We start from the raw sequence: 20,508 nt of genomic DNA on the forward strand, positions 1-20,508 counted from the left end.
AGAAGATTGGATTTCAGAGGAAAGAGATGATGAAATATTGACTTCCCATGATAGTAGAAAAAGGCATAACAGAAACAGATAGCCCAGCAAACCTGTGAGCTGTGAACATAAGGAGTTCTTCACTCGTGTGAATGCAATTCTGGGACCAGTAAGGCAGAAAGAAACAAGGGAGACATTTATTTGAAACTGTAAAAAGTGAAAATAAGAAATACTGTAATCTGGAACATCCACCAGAGCATAATTGTGGTTTTCCATTTAGTGGTGGAGTACAACTTTCCAAGGGCTGCTGGAAGGATCACCATTTCACAGGGGCAGCTCTGATGAAAAGCAATGGTCCTAGTGTCTTAGTAAGAAGCTTTAGTATCTTTCTTTTCCTTCTTTGCCTTCTTCCCTTGCTCTGCCATGCTGCCAGTTATAAAAGCTTTGTCTAATCCCCAGAGTTTAAAAAGAAAGTGCATTAGACTTAAGGAGGGCAAGGCAGACATTGGTTTTGGCAGTTTGTGTGAACTGATGAAAAGTAGCAGCAACAAACTCCCTTGATGGACCAAGAGAAATGCATTCCCCTTTCAAATTGCTACACAGACAGTACAAGAACAACCAACATGAGTTACAAGTTCAATATGTCTGTCTGTAAAAAAACGTAAATTAACATAAGTGGGTAATATATAGTTCCACTAGGAAAGGAGTAGTATATTATTTCAATTTTAGTTTACATTAAGTCTTTACATATCCCTACAACTCCCCCACCCAAATATTAGCTTTTAAAAATGAGTCTAATCAAATAAAAGTGTAATCTATTTTTTTTTCTACCTATATGATGATACCGTATTCAAATTGGGATGCAGTGAATTCAGGTATTTTTGATTCAGACTTCCATATTCTTCTAGAATGGAACTCAATGCCGATGTCTTGAAGACATTCTTCTAGAATGTCTTCAATGCCGATGATGGGCTTCAGGACCCAGGGTGCCCTGAGCTGGAGGACCGGAACGGTGGGGATGACAAACTCCCAACCGACCCTGAACGTGTGCGGGATTTGCTACTCCACCTGGATCCCTACAAGTCCATGGGTCCGGATGGGATTCATCCCCGGGTGCTGAAAGAGCTGGCGGACATCATCGCGGAACCTCTCTCAATTATTTTTCAATGATCCTGGGAATCTGGAGAGGTCCCGGTAGACTGGAAGCTGGCAAATGTTGTGCCTATTTTCAAGAAGGGTCAGAAAGAAGACCCTAGCAATTACAGGCCTGTCAGTCTCACGTCAGTGCCTGGTAAAATCATGGAGAAGATGGTTCTCAAACTTATTGAGGCGCACCTGGGGGACAAAGCAGTCATTGGTCCCAGCCAGCATGGGTTTGTGAAGGGTAGGTCCTGCCTAACTAACCTGATTTCCTTTTATGATAAGATCACCCGTATGGTGGACCAAGGGAAACCAGCTGATGTGATTTTTTTGGACTTCAGCAAGGCTTTTGACACGGTTTCCCATAGGATCCTACTGGACAAAATGTCCACCATACAGCTAAATAAAAACATCATACGATGGGTGAGCAATTGGCTAACGGGCAGGGCCCAAAGGGTTATGGTGAATGGCGCTGCGTCAGGCTGGCGGGCGGTCACCAGTGGGGTCCCTCAAGGCTCCATTTTAGGGCCGGTACTTTTCAATATTTTTATAAACGATCTGGATGTAGGAATAGAAGGTATTTTGAGCAAGTTTGCCGATGACACCAAACTTGGAGGAGTTGTGGACTCGAATGAGGGTGGAAAGGCCTTGCAGAGGGATCTGGATAGGTTGGAGAGCTGGGCGATCGCCAACCGCATGAAGTTCAATCAGAGCAAGTGCCGGGTCCTGCACCTGGGACAGGGAAACCCTGGCTGCACGTACAGACTGGGAGATGAGACGCTGCAGAGCAGCCTAGAAGAGAGGGATCTGGGGGTCGTGGTAGACAGCAAGTTGAATATGAGCCGGCAGTGTGCCCTGGCAGCCAGGAGGGCCAACCGTGTCCTGGGGTGCATCAAGCACGGCATCGCTAGTAGGTCGAGGGAGGTGATTGTCCCGCTCTACTCTGCGCTGGTGTGGCCTCACCTCGAGTACTGTGTGCAGTTCTGGGCACCACAGTATAAAAAGGACATGAAACTGTTGGAGAGTGTCCAGAGGAGGGCTACGAAGATGGTGAAAGGCCTGGAGGGGAAGACGTACGAGGAACGGCTGAGGGCACTGGGCCTGTTCAGCCTGGAGAAGAGGAGGCTGAGGGGAGACCTCATCGCAGTCTACAACTTCCTCGTAAGGGGGTGTCGAGAGGCAGGAGACCTTTTCTCCATTAACACCAGCGACAGGACCCGCGGGAACGGGGTTAAGCTGAGGCAGGGGAAATTTAGGCTTGACATCAGGAGGGGGTTCTTCACAGAGAGGGTGATTGCACACTGGAACAGGCTCCCCAGGGAAGTGGTCACTGCACCGAGCCTGACTGAATTTAAGAAGAGATTGGACTGTGCGCTTAGTCACATGGTCTGAACTTTTGGGTAGACCTGTGCGGTGTCAAGAGTTGGACTTGATGATCCTTAAGGGTCCCTTCCATCTCAGAATATTCTATGATTCTATGAACTCTCATAATGAAAGGAACAAAAAATTAAAACAATGCTGTTCAGGACTAGACCATCCACGTTATGTCAAATTATACAAAGCAAAAATTCTCAGTCTAGATTAGCAACATTTTGTTTTCAGAAGGTATAAGAGGAAAGGTCATACAAAAAAATATGGTGCAAGTTAGCACACTGAGTTTGCTCTAAAGAAACAAAACTCAACTAGTTTTAGACAGTAAAACATTGCTCCAAGACCCCACAAATAAAGATTTACTTGAAAATTTCCCATCCTTCTAGCAGCACGGCCTCCTCTTACAACACTGTATTGAAATCCTCTATTTTCTCATGAATCTAAGCCATGATGCATCTAAAATCTAGTAAGACCTACAATAGAGTTTTTGTTAGATTCAGTATAGCTTGATGTCAAGTGGTGAAATCCACTTAAATCTTTTCTACTGGTAGCTTTGTGTGCATTCCCTCTGTCAAGCTACATTATATAGTAGAGCTAGTGGATCTGTAGGATGTTCAGAAGTCTTCAGTAAGTCATTATAGATACTAGTAACAAAGAACTCATTAAAAGAAAGACAAAATTGTATTTATATGTAGTATATAACAGAAAATATAATCTAAAATTATTATATAGTATATTTAAATATATTCTATATATTATTCTTTTTTTTTTTTTTTAATATGAGTAAGTTTATATATACATATATAAAAATGTATTTTAAATCCTTCTCAGTAAGAGGAGTTTGAACCAAAAGAAATTAGCCCATTTGTTAATGATAGTAATTAACCAGTACTGACAATGATGCTACAATGATGCTATTTAGTTACAAAATAAATGTTTCACTGAGCTATGGAAACAGCCTAGCAACACAATTTTAAAAATTATTGGTATCAATTACTCCCACACCATTCTTCTACGCATAAGAAAGTTTCTTGAATTTGAGCCTTAGTACCTGTATTATCGTACCCTGTTTTATTTAATATTATTTATATATATATACACACGTATATATTATATATATATAATTATTTTTATATATTATATATATTATAATATTTATAATTATATATAGATAATTATATATATAAATAATTATATATGTAATTATAAATATTATTATATAATATATATAATATATATAAATAATTATATATATATAATATATACATGTGTATATATATATATATATATATATATATAAATAAATAAAATTTCTTTTCTTGGATCCTTCATCACAATACTATAGAGTTTACTTTGTAATGAAGGATTTTAATAGGTTTCATCTGTAAAACAACTGTGCTGATAGACACTGATCATGGACTGTACAAACACATACAGAAGTGCCTACCCTGAAGTCTTCATATATCTTTAAAGCAAGTCTCAAAAAGACAGCAAGTCATGTACTTGCTTCATCAGTTCTACCTCAATAGAAGCATGGACACTCATCAGCTTTATGAAGCCATAAGACAGACAAGAATTCTTAGTGTGTAAGCAGTTGCTTGTTAATATGTTTGAATGTTTTAAAATGCCTACAGAATTGACTACCTTTGATCTTAAATCAGTCTTAAATTTATTCTAGTATGACAAAACTCAGCTTTTCCTGAAGAGTCACTCAGAGACTGATCATAGAAACGTTAGCTGGAAAAGATCTCTGGAGGTTATCCAGACCAGCCTCGCATTCAGTGGCAGCTCTAATGCTTTTCATCTGTTGGAAATCTGTCAAAAATGTTACAGTATGTTTAACACTTGTTGTGCAAGTGCGCTGCACACTTTTGTGTGTGCATGTACTTCCACAAGTGCACAGACGCTTATAGCAGTTTTAAATGATTAGTATCATACCAGCTATTAGAGTATGGGTTATTCTATATCAAGATTAGAATATTGATTTGCTATGTGTCTGAAAGCAGGAAGAAAAAAAAAAAAAAACACTATTTTGTAAAAGATGTTGTAATGTCCCTTTTCTGCATGCCCCTTTTCATACTCAGCCCTTGTTGCCAAATGCAAACCTGCACAAGAATCCTCCAGTGGGCTACCACACAGACACAATTCATGAGTACTCTGCAACCCAGAGTAACTGCAGTAATAATTATTTTTGTAACTCATTGCAGATATATCAAATACTGCTGGGTCCTGCACCTGGGTCGGGGCAACCCTGGCAATACATACAGACTGGCCAATGAGATGCTGGAGAGCAGCCCTGCAGATAGGGATCTGGGGGTTGTGGTTGACAGCAAGTTGAATGTGAGCCAGCAGTGTGCCCTGGCAGCCGGGAGGGCCAACTGTATCCTGGGGTGCATCAAGCATGGCATTGCTAATTGGTTGAAGGAGGTGATTGCCCCACTCCACTCTGCACTGGTGCAGCCTCACTTCGAGTACTGTGTGCAGTTCTGAGCACCACAGTACAAAAAGGACATTGAACTGTTGGAGAGTGCCCAGAGGAGGGCAACAAAAGGTGGTGAAGGGCCTAGAGGAGATGTATGAAAAGCAGCTGAGGTCACCAGGCCTGTTCAGCATGGAGAAGAGGAGGCTGAGGGGGGACCTCATCGTGGTCTACAACATCCTCGTGAGGGGGAGTGGAGAGGCAGGTGACCTATTCTCTGTAAACACCAGTGATAGGACCCATGGGAATGGTGTTAAGCTGAGGCAGGGGAGGTTTAGGCTTGACATCAGGAAAAGGTTCTTTACTTAGAGGGTGGTTGCACACTGGAACAGGCTCCCCAGTGAAGTAGGCACTGCACCAAGCCTGTTCAAATTTAAAAAAGTGATTGGACTGGGCACTTAGTCACATGGTCTAAACTTTTGGGTAGACCTGTGCGGTGCCAGGAGCTGGACTTGATGATCCTTATGGGTCCCTTCCAGCTTGGGATATGCTATGATTTTATGAAATACATTGTACAACATAGCTAAACATCTATAGTACTAATCTGCCACAACAGCCAAGAAAGATGTGAGGTCTCCAGTGTTTTGTTGTTTTTGTTTTTTTTTTTTGCTGGTGGACCTCACCGCTTCCATGGTAGAGAGCTGCCGCTGCTTCCTCACAACAGACTACTGACAACAGTAAATCAGGTCAACTGCATTGTCTAGGCAAGTTCTATGAGCCTTCAAGCAAATTGCCCAAACTCTCTGGATCACCTATTCTGTTGCTGCACTACACTACCAGTAAAGACGTTTTTCCTAACAACAAAACAACCTGTGAAGCTACAAGATGTGGCAACTTATGGCTTTGTAATTACTGACCCCTGGCTGACTGCATTCTGCATTACAACCTCACCATGCTGATGGGCCAGCTAACAAGTGATTGCAATGACCAAAATGAGAGAACAAATGTAGTTGGGAGTAGAATTTCATTGTCTCATCCTGATTAATGTACAGCTGATGGGAACTTAAAGTGTTACACATGCATTCATCTGTCCCCACGCTAACAGTTGTATTCTTACCACTGATCTGTGGACTGAAGCATTGATTACCTTGAGAAATAAGGCAGCTCCAGACAAGAGTTGTGAAGCAAGCTAGACTCTTCTTCTCCACCACACCATACCTCATACCTGGTGGTGCAGAGCAATATGCCAAAGGAGGTTTTCAGTTGCATTGTTACCGTTTCATGACATCTAAATCCAGACTTAATTTTTGTTTTTGCTGCTTGATTACCTAGAGGAAAAATAAAATGCAGCATAAGAAATACAAACAAGTATTTGTCTTCGAAGCATGTGATAGTGGCTTTCCACATGGGAAAGCAGTAGGAGTCTTACCACATATTTATTAATATAAAACCATACTCCAATTGTCTGCACCACATAACAGACAGTGACTGAGAGCGAACATTTTAAACTACAGAGAGCACTTAAGAAGGCAGATACAGAGTGGACAGATGAGGACAAGGAAACTACAGCTTCTCCACTAGCACCACTCCAGCATGGCAGCACACAATTGCTTAACACTCCAAATTTGTTTCCCCCTGCTTCCCAATATGCAAAAATGCCATACTGCAGAAGACTAAGGTGTGGATACGATCTCCCATTTAAGTAATTATTTCCTAACCACACAGAAATCTTATTTAGATGGAAATCAAATATGTTCAAAAGATATTTAGCGACTACACAGATTTATATCAAAAATACAGTATGCCATGGGTTAAACAGAAATCTTTCTGAATCTGATGGCAAAGCTAAGTACTGCTTCACTTCCTTAATGAAGCACTTAAAACTGTTGCCACCACTACACTTCTGAGCGCTCCTTCCTCTTAAACTCCTTGGAGCTCTAATGGGGCACCACTACCATTACCTCATTTGTCTCAATTATATCTGTAGCTTAAAAGAACGCAAATAGCAATATTATCTGTAGTATTCTGATGCAGCACAACAGTTCTATTAAGTTTTTTTTCTCCCCTCCCTATTCTTGTTAAAGAAATAGCAACAGAATCTTGAAAAGGGCATCCTGATAAGAACACACAAATTTTCTGAATATCCCATGAAACTAAACGATCTCTTCTGAATAACAGATGAAATTCATACTCCTTGCACTCCAACCCAAATATAGATTCTGTAAGATTATTATGAAGTTTTCACCAATACACTGCAAGAACTGATATTTCAGATTCACAAACAGTGTTATTTCAATTGACTATCAAAAACATCAAACTTGAAAAGCCACAGGCAAAACAGAAGAATAAAGAGATGCACAAGGAATGATTTCACTACACATACAAGCAATCGAGGAAAAAGTGATAAAAATAATTCACTAACATTTAGAGAATATAAAAAGAGAATATTTGGCATAGATGAATTCCATGGCCATGAATGGGAAACTGAGGAGCACACATATATAAGAGCCTAAGCAAGCTCTTGGATAGTGGAAATGTTAGAGTTCTCCCTGAAGAGAGAGTTTCCGTTTGATTTATCTAAGTTACAGAGATCTATCCCCAGTTTAAAATAGCTGCAGCAGTTGTGAAAGCACTTATATACAACACCTAAATGCACCATGATGTACCATGTGGTATGAAAGTAGGTGGCTGGTATTTACAGCAGAGAGTTGATCAAAAATAAGACGGCAGGAGACATAAGTGAGCAGTATTTACGAGGGGTGTACGATTACATTCACCTCAGGAACCAAACGGTTGGTGTCAGCCAGTGACATTCATCTTGAGATGGCTGTAATAAGTGATAATGATGAATGTAATCTGCACAGCCAACAGCTTTACTAGCAAGGTAAATCACGTTTAGTATTCTCCACTTTTGAAGGATGTGCCCTAAATATTAATTTACAACCTCACATTGCTCTTATCTTATAGGCGAATATTATTCATGAACTAATTTTTATTCTTTATATTATCGTATTATTCTTCTGGATACTTTTAAGCAGCACTGAGACTACTCAAGCTTTTTTAGATACCGCCAGACATTTTCTGTGCAATGACTTCATACAGAGAGTAAACTAGACTTGAGCCTTGGACAACAAAACATTTCTCAAAGAGCAACTTAACTAGTTGAACTAAAAGATATAGCTCTCTCTTAAAATGGGAAGACAAAGCAAAAGGACTTCATTACAAACGCTCTTACACAGGTGTCCTGGTTTCAGTTAGAACAGAATTAATTTTCTTCCTAGTAGCTGGTGGAATGCTGTGTTTTGGCTTAGGATGAGAAGAGTGCTGATAACACCCCAATGTTTTATTTGTTGCAGAGCAGTGCTTATACCAAGCCAAGGACATCTCAGCCTTTTGCTCTGTCCTGCCAACGGGCAGGCTGGGGGTGCAGTAAGAGCTGGGAGGGGACAGACCCAGGACAGGTGACCCAAAGTAGCCAAAGGGGCATTCCATACCATCTGACGTCATGCTAAACAATATATAGGGGTGGCTAACCGGGGGGAGGGGGCCGGACTGCTCAGGGTTAGGCTGGGCATCGGTCAGCGGGTGGTGAGCAATTGCATTGTGCATCACTTGTTTGTACATACTATTATTAGTAGTACTATTATCACCATTGTATTATTATTATATTATTATTATTGTTATTATTATTTTCCTGTCTTATTAAACTGTCTTTATCTCAACTCACGGGCTTCACTTTCCATTTCTCTCCCCCGTCCCAGAGAGGGAGGGGGGAGGGTGAGCGAACGGCTGCGTGGTGTTTAGCTGCCGGCCGGGTTAAACCACGACAACAGGATATGAACTTTCTCTCTTGGATAACAGAGGAAGAGGGACCCAGATGCATGATAAAGTAACTTCCATCTACTACCAATTCTCACAAAATAATTTTAAACCAAAAAGTTTTCCATTACGTTCATCAAGCCTCAGGCAAATCCCTGAGCTGGAGGTGTCATCCATGGACTTCAGAATATTTGATTTGGTAAGAATTACTCATACTCACACACGGAAAAAAATAAAAAGTTCTTTTTATTTATTTATTAATAATTCTTCTCTCCACACACCTTTCCAGTTCTCTCATTCCAGATTAAGATATCTCACTAAATTTAGTTTGAATTTAGGATTTCATACGAAATTCTTTCCATACCTTAGAACATTCTTGTTCACTGTATTTTAATGAAATTTGTTCAATTCTACTTTTTTTTTTCTCTTAAGTTGGAAAGATCAGTGCTGAAGTGTTAAATATGCATGAACACCATGAGTTTATAGAGCAGCATTATTTCCTGTTTTGCTTTCTAATCTTTCTAGTACAATGTAATTATTATTTTTTTTTTAGCTTTTTCTTTTTTAAGACCATTACAGAGAATGGAAATGTCATTTTCATTTAACTACCATAAACCCAAAGCCTTGATTTTTAAGTTAAGTAATTAGTGTTTTTCCTGAATATAGTTTTTATAGAATTATCAAGCTAATAGCCTAACTTATCAAAAAAGTCACCTGTTTCCTTGCTTAGAAATGCATTTTGCTATTCTGTCCCCATTTAAAGTTTGCCTTGCTATTTAGTTCAAAATATAGTTTGAACACGATACTTATTGATTCATTGTTTGGAATTTTTTTTTTTTTTTTTTTTACATAGCCATCTCTCTATATAACAGACAACTGGTACCAATGAAGATGTAAATAAGAGTTCACAATTTGTTCACTATCCTCTTTGAAACACAACTAGTACAAACTGCACTATTTAAAGGTGCCACATTATAACTGGTGAATGTCTCTTTTTGCCAGACAGCTACATGGCTTAAGTCCTAAACAAAGCAATCAACTTTTAAAAATAAAGGGAAAAAATGCTTAAAGAGAACAGCTTGCCCTACCTCTCCCCTGTTGTGCTCTCTTTAAGGATTTGTTGCTATTGTGTGGACTAATTTCTTTACTGGGATTTTAACGGACATCTCTAATAACAATGATGATATATTTTTTCATTGGCTTATTTCACATAGCTTCCAAAATTGTGCTCTAAACTCAATGAGACATCTTCCTTAACCCCTTTTCTTCAGAACCTGGGGCTTAATCCTCTCTCTTCTTACTATTTTGACAAAATATTAGCAATGTCCTATTTCCTTAGAAAAAACATTCCAACAATTACTTCAGCCAAGCTCTGCTTCCAGAAATAACACAGGATCACCAAGTATTCATTCCATTTAGGCCACTAAATTTTTAATAAACAGCAACTCTTTTGCTGTTTATTAACCAACCTATCCAACCTATCTGGACAACAACTGAAAGTAAAAAAATACATTTCATCACCAACAGTTCTGTTCAACCAGAAAGCATAAATAAACATTTGTAATAATCTGAATAGCTACACAGCAGCAGTAACTATTATGACACGAAGATCTGCAAGACTCGGTATTTATCCCATTACTGCAACTACACCTATCTTAAACATAGGAATTGCAACAGGACATTACTTAGGATTAAATGAGTTCTTAAAGCAATGACTATACATTAGCATCATAGCAAAAAACAGTTGTGTATCTATGGAAGGAGACAAAATAACATAGTTCTTTAATCTTATGTCCAATAAGAGTGTGATTCAGTGTAAGATAATGTATCAAATAGTGTGTCCTACTCCTTTTGGACATTAATCCTGACAGAAAAATCTTTAGCTTTGTATGGATTAGTCAATGCAAATTCATTAACTACTTGTCATGCTTCTAATACAATCTGCCCTGACCCTAAAGACTTGACAGTGTAGTGTTAATCAAATCTACACAAGATCCCATACAAACAAAACAATCTGTTCCAGGTTATACAGTGTTTTTTCCCTAAAAATAAAAGGGGGCAATAGAGTATACAGGAAGAATATTGAGAAGTATAATAGTAGTTTAAGAAAAAGAAAAAAAAATTAAAAAAAGAAACCTTTAATGAAATTTTATATTGTAAGGAAAAAAAGGAAAATTTTAATTTGGTTATTTTAAGAGCTGCACCTAGAAAACCACTACTTCTTTAAATCATTAAATCAGAGTTTTTTAAGTTAAAAAGAGTAAACTAAAAATATATCTGAATTCCAATGAACGTGTTTTTCCTTCAAATAAAATATTTTAGGGAAATATCTGAGGACTTCGTATGATTTCAACTACCACATCATTTCAGTATTGCTTTGAACTTAAAAAAATCTTGCCTTCTGAAGGAATCACATAACAAGTGCACATATTTGACTGCCTTGAATTCCTAAACCAAAGAGATTAAAAATTCATTTACTTCTGAAGTAACTAACAACATCAACATGCCTTAGCTGAAGAATGGCTCTCAGACTTGCAATCCAAAGTAGACCATCTTATCTTTTCCACTTCCACGTTTCATAATAAAATAACGTTAGAAGTCTTTAACAAATGCAGTTTACAGCCACATACTGTAGACCAACCTCTGTTTTTGATGACTTAAACCTTTTAAAAATTGTTAAACAAATCATCAACAGTATTTGCCTAATCAATTTTCTCAGACATACCCAAAAAAAAGGTAAATAATGGCTTAATTATCAAAATAATTCCACTTAATAAAAAGCAAGCACATACAATAGCTTTTCTTCCAGACTTTCACGTCTACCTTCTGATGCCAGGAATTTTGTCTTACCTATTTGACCATGACTTGACACACAAAAGCTTTCAGTCTTTAGTTCATCCCCTAGGTGTCTTACTGAAGAAGTTAAATACTTCAGACTTGCTAAAAACAGCTGTATGTACTCAGTTTCATCAAGTCCTCTACTCCAGATGCAGCCAATTAACAAGGAAGTGTGTCATCAGTTCCAACACTCAAAATTTAGTGCTTTATTCCATTACAGCAACAACAGTTTAGACGATTAAACTGGGTGTTATAAAGTATAAATCTGAGCCTGCTTCAATGTATAGCCAACAGAAGTCTACATGCAACATGTACAAATAATATAAATAATTTCTCATCTTGTTACTATTACTATAAATTTGCTCTGTTACTTCTGAGATATCAATGAGGAGAGAACAAAATAAGTAATATTTTCCTTATTTTTCCTAGAAGTTATAGGAACATGAGAACACAGTCCAGAATTATTTTTGTTGTCTTTGGCATTTTCACAGGCACATATTAGGTACATGACATTTTTTGGCAATATTTGATGTGAAATCAAGCACTCAAAACCAACAATGTGAATATCCTAATTTTCATGAAAAGCATTATGCAGTCAGTAATGGTATCAGTAACGGTAACTGTGTATTGATATGAGAGTGCTTAGCTCTCCTGGTATTGTCAGACTATTTGACTAGATATGACTGATAAGATCAAATTGTCAACTATTAAAATGAACCAATAAATAGGGAGATAAACAAATTATTGGTTCCTAAACCAAGTATAAAGCCTAGGAGATAATACTACAATGAACAACTGAAAATAGCATGTATTTTAGTTACAGATGGTTATATTCATTCTATAACCTAGTGCAGTAACACGCTAGGGAAACCCATTTGCAGAAACAAATATCATTTAGAAGTTTATGAACGACACAGATTTAGATAGGCCTGCATCCCCATTTAGCAATCATCCTTGCATGTGACAATACTGAACCACCATTTTGCTGAACCACTGCTTCGTCCATCTTTGTGAGCACAGAAGGCAACACTAACACTTTCAGGCTTTATATTTCAAATACATACAGGGGAAACTCTTCTATAGGCTTACATCACATACAGGAAAACAATCTGTAAGAAGAGAATAACATGCCATGGGCAATCAGTCTATGGTATCACAGCTGTGATGAAATTTGAGTACTTGAAAACAGCGTAGCTTAGCAGAAAGCATGACATTTTAGGATGGAGTAGGGAGATTTCTTGCTAGAGGAAAGATATTGAAAGAGTGGCACATGAGTTGTAAAGAAGCAGAACATAGAACAAGTTCATCCTGAAATGTCAGCCAGGCTAAGCTAGTAGGAAGTGCTTCTCTAAACAATGAATAGCACCTATTCCCCTTGAAAAATAAATAAATAAATAAATAAAAAATCATAGCATTTTCTTTCATGATGTGCAGACCCAGGAGTCATCTTGTCCAAGTGCTAAGCTCTTCCATGGAGTCAGATAACTTGACAATATCAAAAGAGTGTCACAAGCCTTTGAAACAACAGTTTAAGAGAAACAGTTAACCAGACAAATCAAAATTCTGCTTAAAAAAGGGTAAAAGATTGAAGGAGCTGCTTACAGAAAAACTGCCAGTAACAGAGGAAAGAATGCAATAAAACATTGGTTTTATACCTGCCAAACTAGTTCTAATTTTAACAATTTCTTTTCAGTCTGTCTTTTGATGCCTTTGGCCACAGATGGAATTAATCTCACTCTTAGGATTTTAATCTGTTTATTCGCTTTCCCCATTTTTATTCCCATTACAAAATCTTTAAGTAGCTCCTTGTCCATAAGGCTGTTTATGGATTTATCTTTGTAGCCGAAGGTGGTATTTCTAAAGCAATTTTGTTAGTTTCTGACGCATTTATTCATTGTTCTCCCTCACCCTCCCCTTTTCCTACTTCCTTAATCAGACTTTATTATTGTTATATTATATATATATATATACACACACACACAAGAAAATACTCTGCTGATTATATTTGCTATCTTAAGACAGGTTCTTCTGACTGTAATTCATCTACAATTTTGCTTAGAAGGGTTTATATATACACATCTCAGTATTGTTACTGTATCTTATTTCATGGTTTGCTTTGCCTTCAAAAAGAAACATTTTTAACCCCGTGAAAGTAATTCCTTACACAGTCATTAGGTCTGGTCTTAATTGCATTCATAGTTTTAGAGCTTCTGTAACAGTCTGGCATCAGAATTGTCTTTTGACACTGAAGAAAACGTGAAGTCAGTGAACATTCCAGTTGTTAAGGAAAGGAATGAAAGGCCAGCACCAGACAAGATTGTCAAACTGCTACATGTAACGAAACCTCACACCTTAATACACTAAGGATTGGTATTTTTTAAAGTGATAAAAAACATAACATTTTTTGAAGTAATTAGCTTATCCAGGAGTATTTTGTGTTCAGCCACTTAGCATAAAGGTTTTGAAGAGCTTTCACTATATAATTCAGGAAAAGGCTGAAGTAATCATGAGTAAAGCAAATGAGACAATTCACAGATTCCCTTTCTCATTTACCCAGACACCCAGTCTGAACTCTCATGCAGAAAATATGAAATATGAAGGGCAAGGAAATTCCTGTTTGCTGTCACCACTTTGCTACACTAGTTATTGCTATGCACTTATTCTCATCCACAGACCAGAGGTTCAGACCTGTATATTGAGAAAAGCTTTTTTGTCATTATGTATAGACACTCAGTAAATTGATACTAATATAACACTACTTCTAATTCAGGGAGTGATTTCTTTGTGACAAATTGGTTTGCTCCTCTAGAAAATCATTACCTGGCATTTCTTTTTTTTTTTTTTTTTTTTTTTTTTTTTTGTTAACTTTGTTGCAGTACATATCTGAATCTTATCTTTTCCTTTGTTTTCCTGTGATAATATTATTGTCTGAAGGAAAGTATTTGTTCAATTCAAATTTATTCAAAAGTATTTATTCAAGTGAAACCTTAAGTATATATTCTGCACGTGAACATCCACCATGAGACAAATGTCACCCTCTACTCTACTTCCCAAAAGAAACAAGTTGTGGCTGAAACTAGATTTTTATTTTATTTTTTCCTTTTTACAATAGCCGCTTTTGATAACAAAATGGCTATAAACATTAGAGACATTTCTGTTTTCAATTGCATGGGGAAAACAAAATGCATCTCACTCTCCCACTCTGCTTAAATATATTAAGCAGAGACTTTTAGATGTATATTCAAATTTATTAGAATAGGTTGCCCAGGTAGGTGGTGTAGTCACTGTCCCTGGAGATGTTTGGACGTGATAATCAGGGATATGTCTTAGTGGGTGATAGTGGTGGTTGGACCAGATGTTCTGGTTTGAAACCTCAATGACTCTGTAGACTAGCGTTAAGAAGTCAAGGGACTTTCATTAAATGCCCACTTCTTCAAAAGTTTAGAATTCAATTTTGTCAAGTATACAGATTATGCAATCCTTTCATGATAGCTGAATATCTCAGACTTACATTCTGCTTGCTTTCTTCTCAGCTAAACCTCTATCTACATTCCATTGGATAATTACAAATTTCAAAAGATTGTTAAACAAGTCTCAAATTAAAGTGTTCAAGTGTTAAGATTTCAAAATTGCATGTTAATAACTGGAAGTATTTAAGCTATATTCCAAGTAACAGTATGAATCTCTCTGTGGGGTTGGGTAAAAGAGATTTAATTCTTCACCACAGCTGTCCCTCCAGTGGAAATATAGTTAAAACATTATTTTCCAGAAGAAATTAGGAGAAAACGTTCTGAGAATGTTTGTGGGATGGTTTGTTTTTTTTTTTTTTTTTTTAAAGAAAAATGCAGTGATTAAAAATAGCAAAGCCTTTTATTTTGTATCAATTCAACTGATTGCATCACAAGATTAGGTATCTCACAGGTAGCTAGCATTTGTTCTCTCTCTATGGGCTTTGTAACTACCTTCTTACAGAAGGTTCTGTATTCCTAGTGAAATGTTTTAACAGAAATTCTAACCAGTTCTTTCTATTTACCAGGAGGATGCCACTTGCGATAATGTGATTTGGACTGATACTAAGAAATCTTCAAAGTACATACATAAACAGACTTTCTTTTAGAGTTTATAGGACTTCCTCTGGACATAATGACAGAGATCCTCCAGCAGTCCACATGAAATAGATAGGTTGCATCTATCCATTTTAATTTAAGAAGATATGCTAGCCATATCAAATGTCCTCTGGGCAACAACAGAAATCTTGATTACATAGTATTCCCTCTCTGCTTCAGCAAAGGTGAAATCTAAGAACAGCTCAGAGTTGTCATCATATGCCTTACAAGATATCATTGTATGTAGATTACTCTTCTCCACTACTTAAAAAAATAATAATAATAAAATAAATAAATCAACAGAAGGGTTGTAATTACACTTTTTTTGCCCTTAAGGTTTCATGATGCTCTTCCTATTCATCCATCTTGCCACACTTTTCTCATTTTTTTCTCTGAAAAAAAATAAATAAATAAATAAAAATTCTTCCTTTTGGATTTAATAGCCAGAAGTCTAAAGTCTATTGCGTAGCTATAGCAAAGCTAGGGGAAAACTTCCATGTCAGGCTCGCTACACCTTAGACATTTTTTTTTTTTTTTTTTTTAAAAAAAAAAAAAAAAAAGAGACTAGAGCTGTAGACATATCGCTATGCCCACATCTTCTCCAAAACCAATAGCATTCATTCCTGAGTGGTGCTTTCATTCTGACAGCAGGATGGCCATTAGCAAAGGAGGTAAAAGTTTAATCCAGCTCAGACATTGGCCTGTTATATTTAATGAAGTTGTCAAATGCAGCATTAATTCACTGCTACATGACAATGAGACTAGCCCAGACACATGTAAACTGAGGTTTTGAACAGATATATCAATTATGGGGTTATTTAATGGTTAATAAGAGATGTCTAGTTTAAAAAAAAAAAAAAAAAAAATCAGAGGAAGGAGTTTATTCAATCATTAAGAGAAGACTAGATAATGATTGTGAGGTGGAATATAATGAAGTAGGCATAGCTAGTGAATCATTTCCAAGGGAATTAACTAATAATTAACTCAGAGGAGAAATGAATTTACATAGGTTACCTTAACATTAGTTAAAGCGTAAATCTGGTTATGAGTGGTTAATAGGCAATGAATTAACAAGTATGTAAAGTCAGAGGATGAAAAATTCATGATTGATGTACAAATACTAATTAACCCAGATTGTTAATTAGTGACTTATTAACTAGTGAAAACAGTGAAGTAACTGCAGCTTCTTTACTGAACTACATATACATACTAATATTATCAGAGCTTGAATGACTCAGATTTACACTAGTTTTGCCAATTTTAAGTAAACTTCTTAACTTTTGGAATACTGAGAAAGACTTTATTTATACACATCACAGTTCATTGTTCACTCTTGGGAATGTGTATTTGATAAACAAAAGCAAAATTATTTTGAAATACATGTTGCTCTTCTCCCCAACCAAATCAGAAACTTCCTGCCCTTATGTTCAGCAAACACAGAGGGATGTTCATTTTTAAAGATTTCATCTTGCAAATGTGCAACTTGTCAGCTATTTTATGAATATTTACATATTAATGAGCCTGACATCTGTCATAATTGCATATTAATTATTTTGGTTTTAATCAGATAATTGATTTATTATACTGCTGTCCCCAACACTAAGGGGGCATTCATCAGAGAAAATGTGTGTATAAACATGAATTCGTTCTCTTCTTACAGTATTCCCCTATTGGTAATCTGTAAAGGTTTTGCTGCTGGTTTTTAGCGGAAAAAAAAAAAAAAAAGGTGTTTGTTAGAATTTGATCCAGTGCTTGTTAAGAGGCATCTGAAAGACTCCCGCTTACTTCAGTGAGCTTCGGCTCAGGCCTTTAGTCAATGTAGCAAACCATTTCTGAAACAGTGGAATAGCAAAAATCAATGGGCTTTTTGATTTTGATTCAATGGGGAATTACAATTCTAGTATATAAATTATACAGGAAGAGAAGGTTCAGTTACAGAGGTGGGTGAGTAACTCACATTGGATCTTAAAGATGTACTGATTCCTCAGTACAGATTCCAAATGGAGATGGTAAGCTGCAATTTAACTAAAGAAGATGAACGCATTAAAAATGTTTAGGTTCTAAACTTCCCTGAAATCAAGACTTCAACTTCGTTAAACTGTTCGCTGCCTCACAGATGGTACATTGGCATTTTATGCAGTGTCAGAAAACCAGGTCAAGCAACAAACAAAAACAATCCTGCCCAGAGAGGTTGTGGATGCCTCACCCCTGGAAGTGTTCAAGACCAGCTTGGACAAGGCCCTGGGTGGCATCCCCCCAATAGTGGGGGAGTGGAACCAGATGGTCTTTAAGGTTCCTTCTAACCCAAGCGATTCCTTGATTCTAAGAATCCACTACCTCAAAAAGCCTGAGCATGATGCTTGTGTGATGCAAGGCAGCTGGGTTACCCATTTCAAGTTGTATATCCACTTTTCACTGGCAGGGCAAGCAGGAGAAGAAGGAAACAACATCGCAGGTGATCCCCCACAAGTAAACCAGGTCAGATGAGGCCAGAGAAAGAAAGAACATCGCTGCAGATTCAGAGTAATGAGTGTTCAACTATTTGCCAGATATGGTAATGTCTGAGGCCTAAAGCTCTCACGTTTTCACCAAAAGAAGTGCACTTCATAGCAAATTGCTCTTATAACCATAAAGCTAAGTGAACTTTGAAATGTTAGAAATCCAGATGTACAAGTTACCGCTTATCTGCGTTCACAAAACTACATTAAAGTCAGGAATAGCAAAAGCCTCAGATGATGGTCTGCCTTTACCCCATGGCTGTAAGACTACAGTATATTTCACTTTACATTTCATTGATACAGTCACTTCCAGTAACTTGTATTATATCTTGGAGCAAGCCTCTCCTAGCAGAATCTAACATTCATTTGGATTGGCACCAATGTTACTTCAAACCCTGCCAGACCCACTAGTCATACCATTTGTAACTCTCACATCATTTCTCATTCACAGTTTAGACCTTGAGCAGAAAAGGATCTGCATGGCAGCCCGCCAAAAGGAGTGTTTATTGTTTATAAGTTATGAACAACTTGTGTATTTCTGCAATTGGCAATTCTATCTTAAAGCTTTATATATATATATATATATATATATATATATATATATATATATATATATAAAGAGAGAAAACATCTTGTTTTGTCCTTTGTTATGGCAGATAGTCTTAGATGACATAAAACACGTATTCATAGGCCACATATAAAACAGCTTCAGTTTGTCCAGACCCAAAGGATATGTTCCAGTTCTTACATTATTAATAGCCATTACTGCTAATAGGGATACAGAAGTCAAGCAAACAGGTTCAGGACAAAGGTTCATAATATTTCAAACATAGCCAGTAGGAAGCTCAATACTTTTCACGACATATACAGTTTTCCTCATTATGCCTCGCTGTTTGCGGTATCACCTGACTTCAGTACAAATCCACAAATGGAATTTGATAAATATACTTCCAATATTTCAGTAATCACAATTAGTATCACTGAAATAACTGAACAAATCACTGAACAAACCCAGCTCCCTCAGCCGCTCCTCGTAGGACTTGTTCTCCAGACCCCTCACCAGCTTTTTCTGGACTCTCTCGAGCACCTCCATGTCCTTCTTGTAGCAAGGGGCCTAAAACTGAACACACTACTCGAGATGCGGCCTCACCAGAGCCGAGTACAGGGGGACAATCACTTCCCTAGCCCTGCTGGCCACACTCCTTCTTATGCAAGCCAGGATGCCGTTGGCCTTCTTGGCCACCTGAGCACACTGCTGGCTCATATTCAGCCGACTATCCACCATCACCCTCAGGTCCTTCTCTGCCTGTCAGCTTTAGAACCATTCCTCTCCCAGCCTGTAGTTCTGCTTGGGGTTATTGCGCCCCAGGTGCAGGACCCGGCACTTGGCCTTGTTGAACTTTATACAGTTGACCTCAGCCCATCGGTGCAGCCTATCCAGATCCTCCTGCAGAGCCTTCCTACCCTCGAGCAGATCGACACACGCACCTAACTTGGTGTCATCTGCAAACTTACTGAGGGTGCACTCAATCCCCTCGTCCAGATCATCAATAAAGATATTAAAGAGGACCGGCCCCAGCACCAAGCCCTGGGGAATGCCACTAGTGACCGGCCTCCAGCTGGATTTGACTCCATTCACCACAACTCTTTGGGCCCGGCTATCCAGCCAGTTTTTAACCAATGAAGCGTATGTCAGTCCATGCCACGAGCAGCCAGTTTCTTGAGGAGAATGCTGTGGGAAACGGTGTCAAATGCCTTGCTGAAGTCAAGGTAGACCACATCCACCGCCTTTCCCTCGTCCACCAAGCGCGTCACTTTGTCATAGAAGGAGATCAGGTTCGTCAAGCAGGATCTGCCTTTCATAAACCCATGCTGACTGGGCCTGAGCGCCTGCTTGCCCTGCAAGTGCCACATGATGACACTCAAGATAATCTGCTCCATGAGTTTCCCTGGCACTGAGGTCAAACTGACAGGCCTATAGATGGGTGTCACATTTGCTAGCTGCCAGTCGACTGGGACCTCCCCCGATAGCCAGGACTTCTGATAAATGATGGAAAGCGGCTTGGCCAGCTCCTCCATCAGTTCTCTCAGTATCCTTGGGTGGATCCCATCCGGCCCCATCGACTTGCATTCATCCAAGGACCGTAGCAGGTCAACAACCATTTCCTCATGGATAGTGAGGGCCACATTCTGCTCCCCATCCCCTTCCACCAGTTCAGGGTACTGGGTATCCAGAGAGCAACTGGTTTTGCCGCTAAATACTGAGGCAAAGAAGGCATTAAGCACCTCCGCCTTTTCCTCATCTTTCATAAGTTCCCCCCCACATCCAGTAAAGGGT

The 20,508-nt window shown here is 38.2% G+C and overlaps 1 long non-coding RNA gene across 1 annotated transcript in view; it reads right to left on the bottom strand.

The window, feature by feature from the left end:
- Positions 1–11,703, bottom strand: part of LOC140002726 (uncharacterized) — a 70,582-nt gene extending 58,879 nt beyond the window's left edge. Inside the window, exons 1-2 of the long non-coding RNA XR_011810005.1 lie at positions 11,579–11,703; positions 6,057–6,237 (exon numbers count right to left, since the gene is read on the bottom strand). This is a non-coding gene — a long non-coding RNA (uncharacterized lncRNA). The remainder of the gene's footprint in view (positions 1–6,056; positions 6,238–11,578) is intronic.
- Positions 11,704–20,508: the final 8,805 nt, after the last annotated feature.

The sequence above is a fragment of the Anas platyrhynchos genome, chromosome 6 (assembly GCF_047663525.1).
Source record: "Anas platyrhynchos isolate ZD024472 breed Pekin duck chromosome 6, IASCAAS_PekinDuck_T2T, whole genome shotgun sequence".
Lineage (NCBI taxonomy): Eukaryota > Metazoa > Chordata > Aves > Anseriformes > Anatidae > Anas > Anas platyrhynchos.